We start from the raw sequence: 27339 nt of genomic DNA, 5'->3' as shown, positions 1-27339 counted from the left end.
TGCGAGTTTCTTTCTGTTGTTGATTTCAATTATTACGAGAAAATGAGAATTATAAATTAATAAAAATTCTCCGTCGAATATAAGAAAATAGAATAACAACGATTTTACCGAAATACTCGTAAACGGAACAAAGTTTCTCTTCTTACGATATAACATGGTTGTGATAAAGTTCCTTCTATCGTTACAACGCACTTTTACGCATCGTTCGAACGTCTTTGCGTTCGCGTATCGTCTGCGCGAATTTAATCACGCGAGTTTAAGGTCTCGGGGTTTAAGATCGTGCTTAAGAGAGGAAAAGCTTGAAATAGCGCAACGAGTCTGCGCTGAGGGACAATCTCGTCCTCTTGGGTTTCCGATGTTGACAACTATTGACTCCATTTGTCTCCCTCGTTGTCCCATGTATCTTACTTTATGCTAACGTTTCGCACGTGATGTTCCAACGATAGCCGCTGTGGGTCACGTTTCTTACGAGTGCACTTAAGCTGCAAGGTCTCCCGCTCACGTATAAGAATTTGTCGTAACGCTGGAATTTCATGGTCTTTATGAAATAAATCTCCGCTAAGTTGATTTTGAAAAGTCGACCGACCAGCTTACGCCTCTCCGCAAACACTGTCAGCGTCTTATCGCGTTTCTGCGTCATTGTATTCATCCTGGTTGATTTACGTTTTATACTGTATGTCGAAGCAACATCTAAAATGCTATTCTCCGATGATAAATTTATTAGCAAGGGAAAGCGGCAAACGTTATATTTTGAATCCGATGTTAGAATCCTCTCGTACGATAATTTACATCGTAATTTAAGTACATTGTATCTCCCGTACGACGTTGTACTCTTACAACATGGTTTCGCTGTAACACGAGTCGACGAATTGGAGAGAACGCAAACCGAAAATTTAAATATTTAAAAATTTGAATACTAAAAAATTGGAATGTTTGAAGATTGAAATGTTTTACGAAATTGACAAGTTATAGATTGCGGATTTCTTCTGTTACAATTTTGTTACATGGTTTACCATGTATTAGAAGGTCGTCCGAAAAGATTCTTTCGTTTTATAAGGAAACAACGGATGCACAACATTTTTCGTTTTATATTATTTTATCGAATTACGTATGATCCGTTTTGTTCTATCAAAATAAAGATCACAACGTTCGGCGGATTAGCTTTCGTGTTTGTATAAAAATGCATCGTTGTAAAAGACGGGTCTGTAAAGGAAAGACACTTTTCGGACAACCTAATACGAATCGCATCGTATCACTGGTAAAACGTTTTCAATTTCGGTATCCGATCGATTCCATTCGCACGATAGAACACTCGAATTCAGATAAGGAAGTTTCGATCTAGACAACGAAGAAGCATTAGTTCTCCTTGGAATCGATTCGAATTAATTTCACAGTTGCTCGCCTCGTGCAAACAGCGGTCTAGTTTTTGGAGTTTCTGCACGTTCGATGTCCTTCCCATAATATACGAGACCCGAGGAATCTAGGGATTCCTCCCTCGGGATTTATGCAACATTTTTGCGGCGGCTTATTCCGGTTGTTAGTTCTGTCTTAGCTAGTGCGGTGGAAGTGCCAAGCGAAATGAAGAGCCCTCGACGATCTAAAAATGATTTCCACCAGCCAGAAAATGCTTCGTTCTACATCGTGGTAGGATTATAATAGAGTTTCTGGAGCAAAGGAATCGAGCACAATTTGAAGTACCTTGTATTATCGCGACGTTTCTCGCTCCCTCTTCTGTGGCAGTATTTTATTTAGAATATTCGCGACCTTAACACTAACTTTACCAGGCCTCGTCAGATGTCGGACGAAGAATTGACATAAAGTTAGACGAACGAAAGAAACAACAGTGAACATACAATTTTAAATTAATAAAGTTTTAGACCGGTCTTTTGACCAGGCCTGGTAAAGTTAGCGTCAACCAAACGATAAATTGCTCTTCTAGTCGGTACAAGTATCGTTTTCTTCGTGATTACGAAATGAAAGTAACGAATACCATTGAAACATTAAAAGTTGAAAATTTCGAAGATAGCAGTGGGATTAAAAAACGTGTGTAGGATTCCTCAAGGTATGAGCGATTACAGCGAAATACATTTTCTCCGAGTTATAGATATCGCGAGTGATTTTTATCTATTCTTTTATCCAGACCGTTTTGACGAAGGTTATACGAAACTTTATCTTTAAATAAGATATACGCAGTTAATTGCGATTAGATTTGCTATAATGTATTTGTGACAGGAAGGTTTCTTAGAATATAGTCGATCTTGAGGTTGTTCGACGAAACAATGCGCTTCTCGATTTAACTTATTTAAGCTTCCCAATCTTTTGATAAAAGTGGAAGTGCAAACACGAATAATACAACGTAAAATGATATACAGGAATGATTAATGATCACGTAAGAATTCAGAAAATGGTACGCGTTGAAACGAACTGAATTTTTGTCGTACTTCGTGATATCAAATGACACAGAGAAATAATTCAATCCTCGTTACCGCATTGAAAAAATTTACACATTTTTAGAGTTTTCTATTATATATAATTCCCTATTATATTATATTATTATACTCTTCAGCGGGAGTTTCGATATTCGAGAGCTTGGATTACACGTTCCAAGCATGTTAATTAACAAAAAAACTATGATAATTAAAACTTGCTTTAACGAAATTAATTCGAATAATAATTATATTTCAAGCTATGTTTGAGATATTTAACAGACAAATCCAACGAGTTAGTAATTTTGTTTGAATAAAGTCCTTCTATAGCGTAACATTACGCTATATTAAATATTAGATCTCAGAATAGATCGCGATAAGAAATACTCAAAGGCATTGATTGCACATTGAGATATTTATTTTTGATCGTAAAGCGGTAGATTACACGGTACATAGATTAATTATACGTTCTGTTTTGCTTGTTTTGCTCTTCATAAATCGGTCAATTTAAAAAGATGCTCTATTCAACGTTTTGAAATCTCGCATAAAGTTACACACTCGATATTTATTATAGAGGAATTTTATTGAAATTTCAGAAGGTTTCGTGCAACACGTGTAATATATTTACAGAAAATTTCTACCAACGTTGGAATACTTTCGCAAGTTACACAATTGCCCAAGCGAATATACTTTCCGATTATTTTTATCGAGTATTTGATTTATTTATAAGTTTCTTCTATCAGATCCACTTACCTCGGATACGAAATTGCAGGAATTCTCGATGAAAGTAGTTTCTACCCTATGGAAAGGTATCACGGTACAAACTTTGTTCTTCTCCAAGTTTCTGCAATTCATTTCCTTCGCGGTGCACCTGCAGACCTGTACACACGTACACGCGTATTCTGATCGATTTGAGAGACTCTTTTCAAGTAGAACAGACTTTGAGATTCCTGTGCTTTGCATCCTGCTTTCAAATATTCCTATAGAACCGATATCGGATGTTTGCTTCGCTATATATCTGGAACTATTTTTCTTGAAAGAAAAGTAGTTGAGACAAATCGACGCGAATCGAATCGAATCGGTTTTCTTGCCCGGAAGTTCATATGGTTTAACATTGCGATACTTGTTCATCAATTTCGAGAAATGATCGTACTTGGCGAGATTAATCGATCGTGAGGTCGTAAGTTTCTTTCGAGGAACGTTCAGTAGCAGCCACCATTTTTCTACGACGTCGACAGTGGAAAAATACGTTTCCGCGAGGGAAATAATTACACTGGTTTTAGATAGAAATTGAAACGTACTTGTAGATATTTTATTCTTTTATCAAAGATACTTGTTCGAAATACGTTACATGTAAAAATGATGTTTTCCCTTATCAGAAATTACTGGTAAAGATAAATTACATATAAAAATCATTCCTCTCGAGATAACTGCTTTATCTTCGATAAACCTATGCTTCCTTAAAACTTACAAAAATTAGAATTCCTTCGAACTATTATTCATCTGTTTCGTAGCGTATCTGTACGCGTGTTTGCTCTATCCTTTCTATCTTTTCCAGAATTATTTTACAAATTACACATCTTTTATCTTATCTGTGTGTAAAGAAAGAGAACTACCTGAAATCGAAGATTCCATAGAAAGATAAATTTACATACGTTTAACTTACGTGCCTTTCTCTCTATTATCTTTATTGCTTCTTTCTTTCTTTCATTTTTTTCTTTTTACTCTTCTTTTTTTACTCTTCGTGAATGAATTTTTCACGACTGAAAGATGGATAATGATTTTTCTCTCTTTTCATCGTTCTCTCGAAAATACGTACTACGCGACAACCACTCCTATTATACAAGAGATTAAAGTGTACATAACTGCAACAACATTGCATAATCCATTGGATAGAGACGATCGGTGCTTCATATAAGCAGAACGTGTACTTATTCGTTCGAGCGTTTGTTTCGCATTGGCCGTTATTCGAAGCAATCTGAATGGAACATACCGATGCAAATACACGTTTGCACGACGATACGGTAGCCTGTTTACGTTGAAGATCGCGTTAAATAATCGTCAAGGCAATTCGCCGTGTAAGTTAATGCGAGCATGCAAACGAGCGGTGCACACTGTGCAAGTAAACAGCCACGCTATTAAGATAGCTGGGGAAACAAGAAGCAGAATCCACGAAACTCACGCTCTACTTGCCTCGTATATTACATCGGGGATAAGAGTCGAGGAAGGGAGGGCGGTGTTAAACGTCACGCTCTCGTCACCACATCGTCACAACAGACCATCCCCAAATTTTCCGTTAATCGATGTCCCGATACTCGATCGTTCCACGCATCTACATATTCGGTATTTCAATATTCCAAACGTGTACTGTATCAAAAAGGAGCAAACTGTGCTATTGCCAACGTTACAAAATACAATCGCTGTATTACAAAATGTTTGCATAACGCCATAAAAATATGTTTGAAAGAGTAAATGTAAAGTTTACATCGATATTCCGAAAAAGATATACCAGTACCAGGTGGAAAGTTCTATTTGTTCGGTCAAAGTTTGTAGAAATGGCCGAAAGAAGAGACGCGAGAGCTTTGCTCCGGTCGCGTGATCGCAGAGAGATAGACGCCTGATAAAATCACGTACCGGTACACGGCGGTATAAATCGATTCGTTATGTGGGCAACGGGTATCGATTATTATCGTAGGTTCGTGCCGATTTATTGCCGCTAGAACGCCCCGTTCCTCTTTGTTGGCGCCACTTTCTACAGGCGCTGCCGTGTGTGCGTGCACATCGCTCGTCGGCCGACTCGACGCGTTTCCTACGAGTCGCATTAATATTTCGCAGGTATGCGCCGCTGATTGCGCCGCTGTCCAAGAAATCCCGATAACGAGGAAGCGCGACTAGTATACACACGGAAGGACGTGCTGTAATCACTCGTGAGAATTTTCATAGGAAAACGTAATCGCGTTGAATTTCTCGCGGTCGTATTCGCGTAAGCGAGTGGCGAAAAATTTTCACTGTTAGTGCCGTTTTTGATCGTTCGTTTCTTTACCTCTTCAACGTTCAGCATATGTGGACGTTGTCGAAATTACATCCAGTTCCATCCATTTATCTGAACACAAAGAGATACTATTGTTCGAATCAGAAGTCGTGGATAGCCGGCAGAATCGATGAACTTCTATTATATGAACTGCTTGTCTCCGAGGTCGGATAAATGGGATTCTACTCTAGTTGGAGTTTCACAATGGTAACGATTATTGACTGATAAACTTTCTTGTAAGAATGGAACATTCTAGTGAGTAACAGATTGCGGATATCTATACGGAATTCATATTTTGGTGAATTAAATCAAAGAAGTGGACTTTGAGCAGAGATTTGTTTCGCATACTGTACATCGTAATAGGTAAAGTATTCCATTTTGGATTGGGTAATTTTGGAAAGTGCCATTTTTCAGTAACTGTAAAGGAAGTCGCCATCTTGTGTCTCCGGCCACAAGTCATATTTAATCCTTGATATTTAATATGCACACTAATTTCCGACATCTCTGCTTTGCATAGAATTTACTTCATTTCCGGCACTGGTTCGCAAGCCGAGCGTACCATACAAGAATATGGAAGAGCAAAAATTTGCACAATTTCGAGTTACCATTTTCTACTGTAAGAATTTACCATTATTACCAAAAGCAGTTTCTGTTGCTTCTGCTACCTTTGACTCCACCAGAGGTAAATAATTGATCCTTTCTCTGGAAATTGCTATGCACCTCGCTCGTCTGCAACATTCAACAAGTTGCTTTTTACCTTTAGTCTATCAACTTTTAGAGTTGCTTTCCTAAAGTAATTACACGTGCTGTGGAACTACCTATATCTGAGAAAGTTGTTCGAAATTTTTACATACAGTTGGTATTGTTAAGTTTGATAATTTCTTGATACGCTGGTACGCGCACTTGTACCGTACTACTATACTCATCTACTAGTTATACGTTGGTACTCGTACCTAGTTATTTAGTATAATCGGCTTCATACGTATACATAGGATAACTTTGAGTTAAAACAAATAATACCCAAGATATTATCTAAAGAATAATTATCCGCTATATTATTATTTAATATAATATATTCTGCGGTAGAATATGTGAAATTGAAATTTATGTCTAAGATATTTGATAATTATCCTACGCATGTCTAATATCTGCTTGCCATTTAATATCATACATTTACTGGCATTACCGTTTCTTATATGCCCACGTAATTCTACGGTATTATCACTTAAAATTAAAAGTTCTTCGTCAGAACTTTACCTTTCTTGTTCACTTTCTTCCAACGAGAAATTAGTGTTGAAGTTTGCATTTAAGTTTGATAATATCGCTTCGATATCTTTTATAGTCGTACGTCGATGCTGTAATATTCTACCGGAATCTATCGGATCAAAGGGTAGTGCGCTAAAACGTCCGTTGAACAGCATAGCCGTTACGTTTAACACACGTTGGCGTTAAGTCTTGGCCGGCTCTACCGCATCAATCATTCAGGACTCTTCCTGCCTACGTGCTTCTTTTCCGTCTGAATAACTGCTCGCAAATAATTTATACGGTTAGCGAGTAATGGTTTCGAGCTAGTACAACATTACCAGCTCTCTTGTCTCGAGAAACTCTGATTCCTACTTAGCTGTTGAAACATCGTCAAACAATGCATACGACTGTCCTGTTACAGTCGATAGTTCTATTTGCGTTCAACTATGTCCGTTAGCGAAATTAGTGTAAGTGCGTTTACACTGACGCGTTCAATTTTTCTATTGCACGAAATGAATATACAGCGAGATACAAAAAGTATCTGTACACCATTGTATAATTATTACATAGCAGTTGGAAAAGTTTCTTAAACATTTTGTTTGTAATTTCATGAGAGGATTAGGGACTGGTAATTGAATAAATAGTTTAGAGAAAGTTAGAAGAGCGACATCATAGGTAGAACGAAGCGTCTGTAGTAGACGTAAATTTGCATTCTCCCGCATTCAATCGTAAGATTACAGATACGTGAATCTACGTCACTCGCATGCAAAGCGTTGAGTAGTTGAGATTGTAATCTATTGTCATGTAATTGTTCGCGCAAATTCGTTCAACCTTTAGCTGCTGCGATTTCGCGAGCGTCTTTCAACGCTGACTGTCGTACATCGTCTAATGTAGTTGACAATTCGTTAAGAAATTTCATTTTGCATCGAGCAATATCACGACATTACGTCCACGTTTAAGCAACTAACGTATCGCGTTCCAACCTTGTTTAAACGTGTTTGGATCGTTTGTACATTTGTTTCGTAAAAATGATAAAAGTAGAATCGTAATGTATTCTTAAGAAATTTCAGTTTGTACTTTAGAATTTGAAAGTTTTTGTTAATATCGATTTAAATATCGATTTATTGAAAAAAAACTTAGAAGATAAATCAATAAATGACGTACTTGTTGGGACGAATCATTGGGGTGAATTAGTCCTGTAACAAGAATGTCGATACGTTACGCAACTTGCTTTCAAAGGGAAAATGAATTGTTCGAAGGAAGCTAAAGTTACATAAATTCAAGTTTTCGTAATAAATAATATGCAAATATGGCCCACGTCTCTTACCTCGCGATAGTCTTACCTCGTAAGTAAGGCATTTACACGTTGTTTTAATACTATACGTAATCGTCATCTTAACAGACAATTCCCCATTTTATTCGCGTACACCTCGATTCACGTCTCAATTAATATTTTCTAATATGTTCTAATTTACAAATTACATTCTATTTCCACGAATGGTTTAAGATATACGGGTTCCGTTTTGCAAGAGTACAAGTTGCTTCGTCACAAAAAAGGTCCTTAAAGATGTCTCATCGAAGCTTCATTTGCTACATCGAATTACGTCTTCCAGTTCGTGTAAAAATAACGAAGAACTTATTCTTGGAAATACAGGTTCGTTGCGTTATATTTCGCCAGTTTTTCGCGATGAAATACGAAATTGGAAAACTCGAAACTCGAGCATATCGAAGAAAAACGTAGGATATTATATCTCATCGCGAATAACTTTTTCCAACGGCGGGTAAACGAACGTTTGGCCGGAAATAATTCGATCTCCTCGGTTCACCCGAGGGTAGAAAGCAAAAATCATGCTCGTTCAAAATCTGCCGTGAAATTGCTGCAAGTAGCGTCGCGGATAATCAAGTTGGGCCGTAATTCGTGTTGTGTACGACGCTCCGGCGAAGTGAAAACGATGCGTCGCGCAGCAACAAGTTCATACGTTCGCTCGTTCGATCGCTATTCAACCGTGAGCGCGCGACTAAGCCGAGAAACCTTGCCTACGGTTTGTGTGTAAGTTTAATTAAACTGCGCGCAGAAGAATGTTCGTAAATTAATCTAACTTCATGCCGGGAATCTACGCCGATCGAATCTGTTTCTCCCTGTCTGCCGATCTCTTCCGTTTAATTAGCATCGTTCTTGTTGCTATCGATACTACGTCTTCTATTAAATTGTAACGTGTTTGCATTTTTTTAGATTCAGACAAAAGTTTCCTATTTTATTTTATTTCGTTACGTGGAGATCGTAAAAGAAAGAGTGATCTATGATATCATGTACCATGATAGGCTGGACTCCAAAAAGTCAATTGGCTTCTGCATGTATGCAAATAGTTAATTAATTTCGATATGTTCTTTAATTGGATGCTAAAAGAGAACGATAAACCGGCAGATAACGATTCTGATAAAACATTGTACACAATATGATAAATTATCGTATCTATTTCGGCTCGTTGAATTTTTATACTCTTCAAAACGGATCTATTGTAACAAGGAAGAATAGAGTTGCTGATTAGTGTCAATTGTCTGTGTGTACATTCAGCAAAATACGAATTGATCTCTAATCTATTTCAAATGGAACATTCTACACTAATTGCACGTTCATCGATACTTGAGAGAGTCATACGATTACGAGCAACGTATTTTACAATTTGATACTGTTCCCTTAAAAACATCGTTGGTAGATGTATTTTGATAGTAAAATATCTTTTATCGAAATTTGATTAAAAATTATCGATCTGTCATGAATTGATTACATCGGAGAATTTGTAACGTAATAACACCCATGTTTCGAACTATTTTGAACTGGTATACAAAGCGAATAAATTACGAATAAGGCTGTGACTCGAGTGGAACAGTTTGTCGTGGAATGTTGGCAGAGATATCGAAGAATCGAGGAACGTCGATGTCATGGAGCTAGAAATTGACGTAGGTATGACACGATCTATTGAAAGCCATATATAGCGTTTTGGTTGAATGAATGAGATTCTCTTGACATTTAACCCTTTCGCTTCGGGTGCTGCTTACTTGCCCGCGAGATAACCTGTGGGTACGAACATCGTTTATAGGCGACATCCACGAAATGATCTGTAGGTACGAGCGCCGCATATAAGCGGCAACCACGCGACGAATCTTTTGTCAATAGATGGTATTGAGGAAATTCGCAATCACTTAGTTTCCAACCCAATACATTGGATAACGAGGACTTAACTATTCTATTCTCAAAAATCTTTCTAAGGCCAAGAGTTTTGCTTCGGAAGGGAAAAGCTTCTAAACGTGGTTCGAAAACGATACAAAAGACGATATTCGTAACATCGATGTAGTTGTAGCAGAAAGAGCTGGACAGCTAATTTTTATCCAGTAGCATTTAATTAACAGCCAAGAAGAAATTCAAGGAAACAGGCAATGCTAGACGAATTAAAGACTAATCTATTTCCAGAGGCCGATTAACAGCAACAACCTCTCAGCAATTTTCCACCAAATTACTCACATGTCCGACGAAAGATAATACTTTTATACGCTTTTCAAGTCACCATCGAACGTACACCTGTACTCGAATTATTACTACCAACCAACTGCCACGTCACTTTTCTAATTTTCCATGCATTAACAATTGCAATTTTCATTTCGGTGTAATAGCGCAGAAGAGACACTCGAGCCGAGTAACGAACGGAACGAAAATTGTACATCGATCGCGTCCTAAGGAACAGTCTTGGCGAAGTCCAGCTGAGGAAACAATACGGTAGATGATCGCGTGACGCATACACACATACACATATACGCATATACACGTACATGTAAACCAGTAGTGATCACGTGCACCGGGTGTCTCGTTTCACTTGCACGATTGTGGGGTTCCCTTTAATTATTGACCAACCCAGTGGACCAAGATGCACGCCACGTACAGGGGCTGGCTGGTGGTCACATTCGATCGTTACCATGGGAATCGTCGGTGTCGTGAAAGCTCAATTCCCCTGGCGAGCGAGCGTGTAGCTCCCGCGTTTCGTACCGTTATTACAAGACTAATCTAACTTCGCACCGTAAACAATATTACCTGCAACTTCGCTATACCACGAAACGAGAAACGCCGGCTGCCTGGTTGCCTGGCTGCCTGGCTGGCTGCCTGCCTGCCTGCATATACGAGGATTTCAAGAGTAAATTTAGCCGCTCGAAATAATTAGCGATCCCTTAGGTTCTTCTAGTTTAGATGCCTAATAGAGACATGTAATTGTTCGTTGGGGGCGTTGTCATGTTAAACGATTGGTCTTAAGGCGCGTCCTTGTCGATGCTCGAGAACAGTTCACGAACAGTTGGTCGTCTGTTCGTTATCTGTAGACCGAGGATGTTCGTTGGTGCTATTTACTTTCATATAAAAATTACAGCGTCGTCCGGGTGTTGTTTATACGAGACACGACTAGTTACTGGTTAGAAATTACTTTGCAAAATATGGCGTAGTAAGCTTATGCACATAACGGTGTACATACTCGGAATAATATTATAATGCACGAAAAGCGAATAAAGGATTAAAATACAACATCGGATAATATGAAAATTTTGGTATTAAACCGTCTGGCGGTGTAAATTGGCTTGTGGTAATAATTTTCGTACAAATGTGATAGCAGAAACGTGGGTATACCGTCGGCATTCGCGAGCAAATGGAGAAACGTGATACTCGCGAGCTTCTATGTAGTTCATATGTAGTCTGCCAAGGTTCGGCTAAGTTATGGTATCTAATATAGAATCTAGTTCGCGCGTCGTGTCCTAAAGTTACACGCAAATCCTTTTTAATAAAATACAAAAAAACGTCGTGCAACGGCTTTATACCGGTTCTTTTCTATACCGAAAGTCACCTGTGTTAATTCCATTAAATGATTTCACCAGTCAAATAAAGCTACTTACTTAATGCATACTTTATTCAATGCATTTTTTTTTTTAATTTAAGCTTCGGAAACGATATTTTAAACGATTTTTGCCGAATTAATAATTATAAGAGAACTGGGAGAGATAAAAGAAAAATAGTACGATATAAGAAAATACATAACGTTCGTAAGGTAGATGATCTTGTTATTGTTAAGTAGGTAGAGAGTTACGACCACGTGTAACGATGTATCCATAGATTCGAATAAAAGTCAGTACATGAAATATTTCTTCCGCAAAAGGATTAACGATAATAAATGCGAGATATTTTATGTTGTCAACAATGGATCTCCTTAATATTCTTATTCAGTTAATATTCACGTAATATCCAGTTGCGCACATTGAAGATTAAATAACACGAGGTATTTGATTCGTAGCGTCGCATAAACGAAATTACACTGCGAGGTGTCTGATCTGCAAATGTGGAAAGGTTAAAATATTGATCACGAATGTTGTGATTGAAAATACGCACGATGTATGAAATTCTAATTATTATATATTCGAGAGCGAGGAATATTATGAAAGCAAGTTAGTATAAATCTGAAAGCAGAGCGAATGCTTTAATATTATTATTTTAATAGAGGATGCGAACCTTTCGATGTACATTTGTATTTTAATATTTGAAAAGCAAAGGAATTACAAAAAATCAAATTAATTTCATGTATCTCTGATGTGCTTAAATTTCTTTCAGTACCCACAGTCAAGATAATTAATAACTTTTTGGTCAGATTCTATGTCGTTCTAAAGGCAATTTTATAGAAAGCCATTATCCAGAGGAAATTACGAACGTATGATCACATGCTAATAATTGGGAAACGACCGTAACGTATTATAACACGCGCTGTGTAACTAGCTACGTTTTCAACATCTACATTTTATTTTTCCGCTGTTACTTCGTATTTCTGATCTGAAATTGTAGTTGGAACGAGGAAAGAAGACAAACAGAATTAAAACGCAGAATGTTTTACATCTGCGATGGAAAAATCAATATTTAACCCAGCGGATGTAACTGTTCGGTTTATTGCAGGTTGTGCTCTTCATTCGGACTGCAGGGGATATGAAAATATTTGCTCGCGAGTGAGAACTGTCAGAGAAAAAGAAGGATAAAGAAGGTGGGTGTCGCGCACCACGCCATGTTACGTATCGTACTACTAACAATAAGTTAAGCCCCGTTTATTCGCCGTAAACGCGGAACATCCTGCTATCTCGCGACAATTTCCCGATCCGGTTGTACGGGGCGGTTTACTTCTTTTCCATGGAGAACGAACGTCATCGTAAGTTCACCTATTCACAGTGATCTCATGCTGAGTTTGCTCAAGAATTCTCTGTATCCACCAGATGTGTTCACTGTGTATGTTTTAGCCACCGTATGGTTTTTACGATCGCAATAAAGTTCGTGGGTCAGCGATATCCCTTTCTTTTTTTTCACCTATTACGTTATTTCGGACGCCCGTTAAAAAAAGAGTGACGTTATGCAAAGCTTATCTCTGTCTACATTCCGCGCAATCGTGTAATTTCGACCGATACCGTTTTCCGAATTAACTTCTTACGCCGCTTCATCTACAATCACTGTCTTAAATTATTTTACAGGGTTTTGTTCTTAGAGCCTTTGGAGATTGCGCGAATGTCGTTTTTCTCTACTTGTCTCGTTTACTCGACCAATGTTTGAAACTTTCTTTCGAAAGTACCTAACATCTTGCGTTGCCAGTATCGCACGATCATTCGTTCGATTCATTCATTCTGATTTACCCGTTGGAATCGCTATCGAACATGACGTTGGAACTAAAATTATTCATGACATAGAACGCAGCTTAAATTACATAGTTAATTGTAAGTGAAAAGTGAAAAACTAGTCGATCGCGTATATTAAATTACAATAAATTTATTCGTACGATAATCATAAAGTACGGTACTCATGGTTCTTAAGTCTTATCCTATATCTAAGCTTGCTATGAGATGGTAACGTTAGCAATTTATGAACTAACGAACCTCAATATGTTATTTATCGGTCCACTTCGCTACGTTATAATTTAGCGTGATATGTGGAGATCGGCATATTTCGCATACGAGTCAGGCCCATAGTTCCAAACCTACTGGCCGTGCAAAATATGGTAAATCTACTTAGTCGCTACCTACGTCGTGGAACGCCCTCCATTTTTGCTAAAACTTAATTAAACTCCACACCCAATCGAGTTCTTCAGTTTCTTCGCTATTCGTTTTCGTTATAGTACGAAATTATCGTACGTAGCTTATAATCTCCTACAGGAATAGACGTCGCGATTCAACAGACAATTACGATGACTTATCATTTAACGTCGAACTAATACTTTAGGATAATTACGTTTAATGGTTGCTTATATCGCGCGAGGTCGATAAGTGAGCTTATTGAACGCCTTGATATCGGTGCGGTTCTCTATAGGTTGTCAGCCGATCGTGAATCAAGCGCATGAACCATTCGTGGATCGTTCGAGGTATACCGAAGACATGACCTGAAATTGGTCATGGGGTTTACGCGTAATGAAATTCTGATGAGAGTTGTACGCGATGGTCGCGCGATCAGACCAATCGATATTTTGTGGTCGACACGAACCGTCGAACGGAAATTCATATCCCGTTAGCCTCGAGGGTGTCGTGGCCCAGAAAGAAGATTGCGATCACCATCGTTACCTATTTCTTTTTGAAAAAAAAAAAAAAACAGAAAAATTGAAAATTTGTTGGAAAATTGTTTGCAATCGGGAAATACTCTTTTCAAGGATCGAAAGATCTCGTTAAAAGTCTTACAAAAATCTTTACTTAAAATTGTAATTGAAGCCCTAGTTGCGATCAAAGTTCTGTTTAAATCTTTCGATGTAAGGTAGCTTACGTGCTACGAGAAACAATTCCTTTGAGTTAGTAGCCTACCGAGCAACGATGTAAGTGGATGCAAAGAGATTAGAAAATGACACAGGCAAAGAAAAATTGGGATCATGGAGACACTGATCCCGTTGTCGTTTAAGGGTTGAGATGATTTAATATTCATGAACTTTTACGTACATGTCTCGTGGTTGGAAAAAGAATACCCTTCATCTCAAGTTCCTTTGTTTCGTATAACAATAGGTTAGATCGCCGAGTTACACGCTGCGTTAAGAGGACATGCTTGAAAGTTCCTTTACGTTGTCAAATGAATGGAAGAGATGTAAGGTACAAGGAACGAGGCTTCACGGGAACCTAAATGAAAAGGACCGCTATCGTCTGCTACAAAGTTCGTTGTCAAGGTACATTTGAATATGATCGCACGAAGCGATACTTATCGAACTGACGTCTATTTATTCGTACGTTTTTCGAGAGAGTAATTTTGCTAATTGTTATACGAATATAAGAAAACCGGAAAGATACACGTTAGCTTGTATTACAAACTGTCGTTGTATCGTAACTCGTGAAATACAAAAATGTTTGGCTTCGTTCGTCCGTATCCACTTAATATATACAACGTCTTTTACTCTTCTGTTTGTAGAAAGTAACTTTCATTCTGTGATAATTCACACGATTCTGTGGCATTTTCTATGCACGAAGGTATTCGAATATTTATCGTAGAAGACTTTTTTCCGTACATTATGTACAACGAAATATGAAAATAGTTGGTAAAAGGCGCACAATATATTCGTAAAAGGTATCTACGAGTGTTGGAATACTTTCGCGAACCCCTGTATATTCACAGCTTTTCTCTCGATAGATCGTAGAAAATTGACGAAATCACGAATCGGTAGAGTGTTGAACAGCGTATTTAAAGGCAGGTCGAGCGACGAGAACGTTACAGAGAATTCCGGTGGAGGGAAATCAAAGACATCGATGGCAAGAAGAATGAAATTAGATAGAAATTGCAGCTGGTAGGTTGAAAATTGGTACGTCCGTACAGGGAGCGATCCATTGGGAAAAAGAAGTTTTCTCGTCACGTTTCCTACGACCCTTCTCCTATCAGCCATTCGATATTCGTAATTACACAGCGCGAGAGCGTGCGGCCACCGTTTATAAGAGTTCGAGTTTTGTTCTACACGGAACGTGGCCGGATATTCCCGGTGGCTGATTCGGATTAAATTATGAGTCAGAGTTATACCAACGCGCAACTTTGAAACTGATTTAATTGAACGTCGCTGCCGGATTACACGATTATTCCGTAAGGGATAAACTTGAGCTAAATGGATTTGCGTGGCGACCCTGTAAGTTTCGCGACGACCCCCGTTGCGTTTCCTTCGATCGTGTCGTTGTTCGTCTTGCGGAAAGGATAGAAGACGAGGAGAGTCGTTATTTCACTCTTAGGGCGACTCTTACACAGTGTGAGCAACTATTATAGAATACGACTATACGAATTTATGGCGTTACTATTTAAAAATGAAACAGATGTAAATGGTAAATGCGTCGATGAAAGGGTAGTTGAATGTACAAAATATTTGTGTACACTACTGGTAAAAGGTTGGAGCACCTACGTGTTCCAACGCGAGAACGACGAAGCGCATGGCGTACGCGCAAGCGAGCGAACGAGCGGGTGCGATTTGCCAGCGAATAATATAAATTTTCATTCATAAAAGCGGTCGACTGACCTCGCGAATGCAACACGCTTTTATCAGCCGTAATCTCGTAGTGCATTCGCCTGCCGAGTGGAATGATTACGCAACCGCTTGGCACGGCTGAATGGACGCGACCGACGCGACGTCGCGGGAAAACCGATTCTACGGTAGAACGTGCGACCGGTTCTCGTTTGTGGTCGATCCATTCGTGAAAATGTTTTTCTTCGCGCGAAAATGTCGATCGGTGGAGTCGCAGTTTGAGATAAGAGTGGTGGAATGGAAATTGCGCAACTGAGATTCGTTTCTTTGTTACCATCGGGACCGTGGAACTTTTAGTTCTTGAAGTCTGTTAGGCTTAGAAATATGTGCATATCTATATTGGCGCAGCAGTTACGTTAGCTGTGATTTATAGTAATCTTTTGACAAGAATTTTCTCTCGCGTTTTTACACGAAGATGATAGAATCGCCTCACTTGCTTCTACGCGCTAGACATTCGACAAATGTTTGCCTTCGTTGTATACTTCACGAACACGTGGAAAAATAGTACAGTTGAACGATTCAAATGTTAACCATTCCGAAAGAAGGATAGACCGATTAAACGACGGGGCAATCAGCCTAATTGCATGACTACCGAAACGCTGGAAGAGCCGCAAAATTATTAGCCTCGATTAGCTGTGTCCCAACAATTTGTAGTTACACACGAGACAAATTATCCGAGATGACAAACAACGTTACTGTCTTCTTTGATGACCGTTATGAATCATGTAATCGTGTGTGATAGTGATTTCTTCTTTCGTCATTGATCGTACATAGAATCTATAACGTTCCCACGTCTATAAATCCCCATTACTTTCATTGTATCTTCCATTGTACATTCTAATCAAATATTCGATTATATTTCTCCCATATCAAAATTACTTTTATCCAAAGTCTGAGTAAAATATAATTTTCATTTCATTCAAATGAAATTGTCACTTACGACGAATGTTAACCCTGCTCTTTCAAATGTCAATCGTTCTTCACGATCTTTATCAAAATATCCACATCTAACGTACATACCGTAGGCAAAGTTAAAGTAGTTTCTTTGCTGTTGGTTTGTAACGCATGCTAAATTAAACGAAATTCTAGCCGAGTAATTAACTATATCGAAGTCGCGAAGCTTGGAAAATTCTCTATTAGATCGCGGTAGTGAAATTTCGCAGAAACTGCATTCACGGCGTTTCTACTTCGTAACAATCGTTGCTTGTAGCTCGCTAAGAAAGGCAAAGACGTCTAGCAACACCGTATTCTTCGCCGGCGACGTTAACGCACTTAGCCTCTACACTCTGCCTATTAAACGTCCGTAAATCATTTCTTGCGCGGCTTCGCAGCTCGCTCGTAAACGGCCCACGGCGACAGCGTTCTCGTCTAGCTAGACAATTTGTCACTTCCTTATCACTTGACCGGCTCTCCTTCCTTCTCTGTTTCGCTCGTGGCGCGCGTGCTCCGTTACCTACGCGCGTAAGAAACCGACCCGGCTCGAGTCCGCTCCACTCGCTGCAGAGAGCTCTATCGAAAACGGCAGCAGCGTCAATGCTCGCGAGCATCCTACGATCGAGCGTTATCAGGAACGCGGCATGAATGGTAACACCGCGCTGTTTCCTTCCGGCTACTGGCCTCGGTTATCGCTGTACCGCGCTTCGAAACTCACGACAAGACAAACATTGGTGACTATTCTTTTCCATTTTTCCATTTTACTATTTTTCTATATTTCCATATTTCCATTTGTCCATTTGTCCATGCGATCGGAGAGAGTTGGCTTTTCACTTTATCGCTTGGAAATGTTTACAGGTTTTGTTTTAGGCTAGGGGGAACGTGAATCTTTTTTTTTTTTTTATAACAAGGAACGGAGTATTTTGTACGGTCGTTGAATATATTTGAATATATATCTGAAGGGTTTGGTTGAAATAATCGAACTTTATAATTAATCTCGTGTATTTTCTTTCGATGGTTTGGGAATGTTTCTAATGTTTGGCAATGGTTGCCTAATAATAAATAAGAATCGGTAATTATCATAAGCGATACACGTTATGGAAATGAAGTATCGCGTAAATCGTCAATTGAGATTTATTGTTATTTATGGTCTTGACACTATGATTTAATTATATACGAAAATACGTAATTGCAGATCACTGTAAGTTCCACTCCATTTATGATGTTCCAATACAGCATACATGGTGCAAATATTATTTTGATGGACGTTCGCCTAATTATTGTGTAGATGTATCGTAACTCTAGCCAACGATGAGATCGAAATTATTCCATGTTTTACTCGTGCACGTATATTGCGGCCACAGGATTCGTTGTAAATTAGTTATAGCGATATTTGGACCTTGTGATTGTTACGCGATATCGGGGATTTAGCGAATCAATTCGATACGGATTATTTGCAGGATAAGCTGTCATCGATAGATGGCTAGCATTGCCAACGATATAGATATTCGATATAGACAACGATAATATATGTGTTTATGTGCCTGTATTATTATTTTATGTCATTATGGTTTCATCTACCATGTTTCAAGATAAATTTCCTATCACTGATCGCATTTGCTCGTCCTCGAAACTACTTTACACTGTCGTCGTTTTTCTTCGCGTTTGCGTATCAAAGGTGTTGAAAAAAAGGTATTCGCGATCGAGCCGAAGAGCCGGTGGAAATCGCGAAAGACGCGAGAAGTTGTTGAAGTTGCGAGACTTTGATGATCTCGGTGGCTCGTTCGCGATTCGACGACGCCCATGATAGAAGTAGTCGCTCTCCCGTAAGGAAAGAAAAATAAGAAGAAGAGGAAAACAAACGAAAAGAGAAGAAAAATAAAATATGTACACGTAGTAATGACGACGGTGAAGATGAGAAAATAATTGCTGGCGTTAGTGCGAAAGAACGCTGATGTTGCACCGTAATCCATTACGGTATTTAACAAGTTATATATAAATAATGAGTCTCGAAGAAGATGCAATGCTCATGAATGTATTTATAGCTAAGTTGCACATCAGGCTGTCGTTCATTTCGTTCTTTTGCGTTGTAGAAATCCTCGATAAGCGCGTTAAAACGCTGAATTCGTTTCGTTGTTTTCTTTAAATTAGCAGACGAAAAGGTGATTTTGGTGGAGATTTTCTTAAGTGCATGGTAGGTTAATGGTAGAATTCAAATTTTTAAACTTCCACCAGAAACCTCTTTCTATTTTCATATTTTCGTATGCCTTTTTGTTTTTTACATAATAATAGAATAATTGTATTTCTAGAGAATTCAAAACAATTTTCAAGAACGTTTAACGTCTACATCGATAATTCGTGCAAACCTACGTTTGCTTTATACGCAATACACGTAGAAAATACAGTCGATAGAATTTATAAATCGGCGTTTCTTTATTTATACGCTCACCGCTGTAAATTTTATCGGTGCACAGGAACATCGCTAAATAAGAAGCGATACGTTACCGTGGAAAACAAAATGCTGTTAAAAAGTTTAGAATATTCTCACGTAGCAAAGTAATCGTTTCGAAAGTACCAAAAGTTACATGACTGATGCTTCGAAAGTTGAACACGTGAGCAGTTTGATAGATGATCTCGAGATAGATGTATCTTGTTATGGATTACTGTATCGTTCACAGTTCAGGTAATATGATCGCTTTCAGCATTCGCTATAAATACATTTTGCACCCTGTATCTACCTTATACACGTAATGTATTGTAAAATATAAATTGTTCAACCAACGACAAAGATCGAATATTTCAAAACTATATTTATATATAGTTATCTAAGCATAAACTTTTCGTTGCTTCCGGTAAGTCTTGCCAATCCTGAGCGTTCGCACATATTTTACATACGTATTCGTATCTCGTGGTTGGTTCAATCGCCTCGCTTTATATTTAGTTGTTACTTATTCTCGCAACAAGTTGTTCCTTTTTCGTTCACATATGCGTACACACTGTTGGAGTAATCGTCCACTATCTCGAGGGATGTCTGATGTCTTTGACACATTGAGACGAGCATAAGTGCCGGTTGTCAGCGGTACTCGTATATATTTAATAGGAAACAATACCGTGAACCGAAGAGCCAAGATTATTGCTCGGGGTAATAAAGTTCCAGATACGCGGGACGTTAGCGATACGTTATTACAAGGTTGCTACAATGTGGCCAGTTTTATGTTCGCGATATCGTACGTAATTATTGTCTATAACCGGCGCGATGCCTATTAACATTCTGACATAATGGCACGCTGCGTATACGTTCGCTTTCGCATCTTCGTTTTAATCCACGATACCGGTACGTTTACTCTTATCTTCGTGGTCGCTTATAAAAATAGGAAATATAGCCGAGGTGCGCGCAGGCTCGAAGCATTTTCAGCGGAAACTTGGAACGAAATAGCGATCGTTTCGAAAAACGCGGCTAATCCAAGGAAACAGCCTGCGCGAAGCATTGCCGGTTGTTTCCTTTAACGATAACGGATATTATCGAAGTGCTAATATTTATATTTAGGTGAATTAACGTGGTCATTTTCTGGGTGCTCCTTTCGTCACCCTGGCAACTTCCTTATTTGGTAATTGAAACTTAAGAGAGTGTTTCTAGTATATCGATGATAACACGCGATAATAATGGAACCGGTATCGTTTATGAAGTTTATCGAGATAGGAAAAGGGACGATATATTCGTGGTACGATCTGGATTCTCGATGTTATTAACGCGAATATGTGCAGCAACAAGTTACGTAATACACCGTGTTAACGAATATACTTTCAAGCAGCAAATAATGTGTCGATCAATTAGCATAGTAATTTAAGAGAGAAAACAGGAATAAACTTAAATACCGTCTAGCCTGAATCGAGCAGAATCGAGTTATAATAGCATTGAGCCTGCTGGCAAACCTGATGTTGCAAAGATTTACTTTTATTAAACAAATTTGCAGTAATTCTTTCCGTTGAACGGTTGCTGTCGCCACTTTCGAGTCTCGTATTTTTAAGTTAACACAACCGAGGAATCACCATAAACGAGCCTTATTTATCTTGGCAACTGCTACTGGATCTTCGTGTTTATCACACAAGAGCGAGTCTTGTTCGAACAAAACTGTACTATCAGAAATTTCTTGTTAGCAAATTAGCTGTAAGAAATTACCTCCGTCGCTGTGGATCGTTGTTTATTTCACGCATAAACGTTGATAGGGTGTTTAAGGTTTAAAAGTAAGACATGTTCATCGCTTAAATACGTTTTTGTCTCTTTAGAAGAATCGCGAACAGTTAACGTAATGACTAATACGAAGGTATACTTATACGAACGATGTAGATACAATATTTCGACGTAAATTCAAAAATTTATTATATATTTATTGCTGTTATTATTTGTTTGTAATATTACTAGCACCAAAGAAGATTTAGCTATAAAATAAAATTTGTTGGAAGGAAATTGTTGCAGACGCGTACAAGCGTTCGTAAGTCGGAGCAATGGAATTTTTTTAAAGCGTATATTATTTCAAAGGATGCGGTTTATCGTTTAAAACATGCGGGTACATTTGTTTGCGTTTAACAAGCTACAATTTAGTTACAAATTTACGGATAAGAGGATCTGCGCTGATTGCGTTCTTTACGATCGACACAGCTACGTTACGGTACGATACAGTGACACGATAAAATCGATTTTTAAAGTTAATACGCCGTAACGAAATTGCCGTTCGTTTTTATCGAAAGCTTGACGAAGCTTTGAATTATCAAATTATTGCGCTTTTAAGCCGCGCTTTGAGAAAGCCATAGATATCAATTCAAGCAGCGATATTTCAATGGTAAATTAGTAAGACGGTAAGAAAGTACGAATTACAAATCGAGAACTTTGCAAGCCGATATCGTATACGAGAGAGCATTAGCAGATCTATTCTTGGGTTATTTCTCGATCTATTTAATTCCCCAACTGGGTTTCCACCCCGGCGCCGGACCGTTTCTCCCTCCATTCGCGTTAAGTGCCATATGCATATGGTCGCGCTATCACGGCCATAATAATGGCGCGTACTTTACGATCGTACGTGCACGGTATCGTTGGCAGCGTGAGCAGTCGCGAGAGAGGCGGTCCCCGGGACAAGATTCCATTTAAGTGTTCCGCAAATACTGTTACCGCGAGAACACAGCGAGAAGGAACAATCCGCCTGCTTTCGCGGCTACCCGCTTGATAATGCGCTCCGTGACCCAGGATGGTATACGACGTCGATGGCGTCATTCCCTATCGGTTTTATATCGGACGGAACGACCTTCGACTGAGGGAAAACGCGCGGGATACTTGGAACGATCCATCCGAAAAGATTTTCCCGGACGGTCGGTAAATGCCGATCTTTTTGCTGTTGTAACCGCGCGAAACGACGACTTTCCGGCAGATTTTTATCGCGGTCTTTATCGCGCTCTTCGGACGGATTTATTATCGTTCCGGATTCTTCTATCGTTCGCCACGTAATTCATAGGAATTCCTATTGACAAACATAAGGGTAAACGAATTGTTGTACGGGATGTTTGAAAAAGCTGGAGTCATCCGTTACAAGTTGGAAAATGAAAGTATGCAGTAATTTACATGAGTTTGCTTACACCAGCTTTTCCGATTATTAATCATCGATTACTAATTAAGTTCGCTTGTTTGTTTACGGTTGTTGCAACCAGGGTAATTGCTTGCCATTGTAATTCCATTCATGGAATCGTAATATAGAACATTATAGGTTGATCGAATTTGCTGTACAATTACATATGTGCCTATGTTATATTGATCGATCAGAATGTCCTGTGTCACGCTAAATGACGCGTACATCAAAACGCAATATTATATATAGGCGATGAGAGAGATTCGTTTAACCCTAATTACTATAGATAAGCGTAAAAAATTGTCGGTGCGGTTGTCGGAAAGGATAGATTCCGTAAACATGGAATATTCGATATGCAAAGTATGATTGCACGATCGTCGTCGGATTGATTCGTTCAATTAGACGACGTGAAACCGGAGTCAGGTAGGATAAAATGTCAAGCTTAACGTATGTTTTCGTATCAGCTAATTAAACGCGAGTTTCTTAGTTGCCGTTAATTTCTCGTAAGGCTTCGTTTGAGGTTCGCAAGGTAATTTTACAAATCTCGTGAAACCAGAGCTCGTACCTATCTCGAAACTCGTCTGATTACGAGCCAGTGATAATTACAATATCCTACCGAGAGAACCTGATCCCTTTAATGGGACGTCTCCGTTTTTTTCGTTATGGTCTTTGGAAAGCAGAAAATGAAACGCGAACCAGGATTTTTCACTTGTAATTAACGTTAATTCAATTGAATAATCACGTTGGAAAATATTTTTAATACTCGTATGTTACGTACAAAGCGAACGAATCTGGCTAAAATTTCTCGCTAGGCGTGAACAACGATTTTGGTGGTCTTTAGTCAAGGAATTTCTACCATCTCGTTAAGAATTGACTTGAGCAACTTCGATGGTATCGTAAGCATTCACCGTTAGAATAATTCTCTACATTAGGAGCTATTTGACGAAGCTAGACGACCAACGATTCCCGGCATGAATTTTATATTAATGAACTTTTGCTTGGGGACCAGGTGCCATTGGTTGTCATGGAATCAACTAACAGCTTGTATGTTCATGGAATCGTGAATATGAAACCTGAAATTTCCTGACAGTTTAGACGCTAAATTTTATTAACAGTGAGATTCGTAAATTGAATGTCCATATATGTGTAAACGTATTTTTATTGAACGGTTACAAACATATACAACTATATGTTTAGATATTACTATATGTATAAATCGAGCATTTTCTATATTTTTATTAAAATATTATTATATTTCAAAGTTATTAACACATTGTTCAAAATAATTAGAGGGTCATTTCTATGAACGATTATGTCGCGGTAACTCGATTCGCCTTATATTTTCTCGTCTCTTCTACTCAATGTCCAGACGAAAAGAAGCTATTGGCCATCGAAGGAGTCATCGATGATAGTCATCGCGTCATCGAGATTACTCGCGCAACGTCCATATGCGTTATATTATCGTATTTCCTCGAGTCTCGCTCAAGTGCTTTCACCACGAAGCCTAAAGCATTTTCTTCCCCCAATAACCTTCTAGATGGACAACTCCCCAAGTATACCTAAGCATACTTTGTATGGGTGTGTTCGTGTGTACCAGAAGCATTTTTCGTAGTAGCTTATCGAGCACGAGGGCGAAAACAGAGACGAGGGAATTCATTTTGGCACGGAGTGCAGGCGAATGATCGAATTACCTTGGAACGGAAGGATACCGCAATTCGATTATATTCTTGAGTTTCCCATCTAATAAATACAAAGCGCTCTGTATACGAATACACTCGAAACAAACGCAATTTCGGGCGATGTCGGGCTGAGTGGCAATTTGCTTTTGAAGAATCTCTCGATGCGCATTATTACATTGTTCGTTCTGGAATTTTGAATACACCAGCCAAAGTAATTTGTCCTTTGTCCCATTCTTTTTCTTTCTCTTTTTGCCACTTGTTTTTTTTTTGTTTTTTATTGTACTACGTGTTAATTTGGAGAATGTTTTTTCCGTCTTGTCCACGTTTGTGGTCTGACTTTTCATCTTATAAATCTCATTTTAGTCCGTTCGTTGGTTTGAGGTATTTCCATGAACGTGATTAAAGGCGTGCTTCGCAATACGTGAATGGATTAATTCGTGTTAAATTCGCTTTCGTAGAATCGACGCTGGAGAAAGCTCTCTCTCCGTTTCTCTCGTCCCTTCTTTCTCTTTCTGTGCTGCGCGCGTGCGGCTTTCGAAACGCTTTCGCCATTTGTATTCATTTGGCGTTAATGAAAGGCTAGATTAGAGGGGTTGGCAAACTTTTGCCGCAACTTGGAAATTCTTTTTCTCACGCTTGCTGTGTTGCTAGCTCGTTGCTCGTTGCGAGGTAAAGATTTTTCTCGCCACTAGATTCTCGGTTATTTTCCACTGAATTATCCATGAGATTTTCCAGTTCTTAAGCTACTTAATCGAAGCAGAATTCATGCGAGAGAAACACCATTCGATACGTAACTCGCAACCAAGTTACGTATCTGTCACGTTGTATTCGTTACGCTTATTGGAAAACTCTAACAAATTTAATTGCACATAATTTGTACGCATACGATGCAAATGAAAGAAGAAATTCACGGAAATGAAAAGTAGCGAAGGAAATTGAAATTTCTAAGGAAATTTACGATTGTTCCTTCTATTGTTGCGAAATTTCTACTCTGAGCTTTCTTCGTAATCGCATTACAAGCTTCGCTAATAGCAAGGTTTACGTATCTCGAGATGGAACACTGATCGTTATACGTAAACCAATATTAAATTATTCGCCGTTTATCGTCGCAATGTAGAAGACCTCGCGTTTCCCATTGCCTGTGTACATTTCTGGAAACACGGAAGCCGGTAGTTTCACCGTCGTTTCGAACATCGACTCAATTCGGTACATTCCATTAACGCCGCAACTCAAAGTCAGGTGAGCGATTCTGGTCGAATATTCGATGCAAGATCAAAGCCATCTTGCTAAGGTACGCTTGATTGCAAGCGACCTATCGTTCGATCCTAGCAAAGCCACTGCTCTCTCTTTGATCTGCTATCGCCGATGGAAACCCTTCCTTGGCTAATATATATTTAAATTAATCGCCGTATCGATGCTCTCGTCGATGCTCTCGTCGATGCTCGCCCCGATACTCCTCTTTACACTCGTCTCGATGCTCGACTCGATGTTCGATCTTCTTATACATCTTTTCCAGAGAACATCCGAACGACTATCGATCGTCCAATTTTCTCGTCCATCGTCCATCGTGGATAGGCTAGACCGAGCGAATGGATCGTGTGTACACCATAGATACCGTACGATCACCGAGGAGAAATAGAAACGGGGGATTTCCATTGATCCGATGCTATTCAAAATTGTGGCTCGCGACATCTGGCCGGGTGAGGCTGGCTATGTATCGACGCCTCGAGTGTGCAACGTAGCACCGGGAATTTTGAGATCGATATTGCCGTATTCAGCGGCGAAATCGGCTTTTGCAGTGGGCTACGCTGGACCGCTTGAACATCGGCTTCCGTGGCCACGAGCGTGAACCAGGCTTCGCGAGCCACTTGATCGCGCCGATTTCGAGACCTCTCGTCCACTGTTCGCCTCGATGAACCTGTGAACGTTTCGTGAAACAATCTTTTCTAGTTGGAATCAAGGGATTATCCTTCTTTTTTTTTTTTTTTTTTTTGTTGTCAACCCTTTTGTAAGTAAGTATACGTCTATAGTACGAGATCGTGAACGTGAAAATGTAGCCTTTTCGTGAAAGGTTTTACGAAAGTACCGCTAAAAAAGTAATACGATTAATTACTTAACTCTGCTACGGTTCTCGAATTTTTATGTTCGAATCTTAGTTCCGTTTCAACGAGTGACGAGATTTCCGATTGCTTTAACAGTTTTAGTTTTAGTTTTAGCACGAGATTGAAACGAGAAATTAATCATATTAATAACGAGCATGAAACTTGTTCAATATCTCGTGACGATAAAATTCCATTTAAATATCACAAAGTACTTTGTTCCACATTAAATATTACAAACGGTTGGAAAGTTTTCACGGTTTTGAAAACGATTCGCTTCCACGAAAATTTTAAATTTGACCGCGCTCACAAGATTATACGTGGAGCAAGTTGCGAACGACCATATTTTCATGGAATTACAGACATACCTTGAAGCGTATCCCACATTGTTCCATGCTTTCATTGGCTGTTCTGTGATGTAGAAATTCCATGGCGACTTTGAATCGTGGCTGGTCGTGTTTGCAAACTCATTTCACCCTATAATCTCTAGTCGACCAAAGGATCTCTCGCGTATTCTGCTGATTGACTTCCAACTACGCATCTCGTTCTCGTATTATTCGCATACTATCTTTCCTCTCTTTTCTGTACTGTTTTATTTCGAAAGGTGCGCTACCGATGTAGAAAATTCTTATTTCCTATTCTTTATGCATTCGCGGGAACGCCGTTGATCGAATGAAATCTTTTATTTAATTCATCCGTGTGTCGTGTACATTCATCCGTGTTACCAGTATTGCACGCGCAAGTCAGGATACGAAAAATAAGCGAAGAACATTGA

General features: G+C 39.0%; 1 protein-coding gene across 7 annotated transcripts in view; it reads left to right on the top strand.

Annotated features, from left to right (window-relative positions):
- Positions 1-27339, top strand: part of Pde9 (phosphodiesterase 9) — a 135134-nt gene that overhangs the window by 40768 nt on the left and 67027 nt on the right. Inside the window, exon 4 of one of the 7 annotated variants that reach the window (XM_069123613.1) lies at positions 12680-12764. The exons of the other annotated variants lie outside the window; for them this stretch is intronic. The gene's annotated coding sequence lies outside the window, so the exon portion shown is untranslated. The remainder of the gene's footprint in view (positions 1-12679; positions 12765-27339) is intronic. 7 annotated transcript variants of the gene reach the window in all.

The sequence above is a fragment of the Bombus flavifrons genome, chromosome 11 (assembly GCF_040668555.2).
Source record: "Bombus flavifrons isolate JBK064 chromosome 11, iyBomFlav1_principal, whole genome shotgun sequence".
Taxonomy (NCBI): Eukaryota; Metazoa; Arthropoda; class Insecta; order Hymenoptera; family Apidae; genus Bombus; species Bombus flavifrons.
This window is presented reverse-complemented; position numbering and strand designations above follow the sequence as displayed.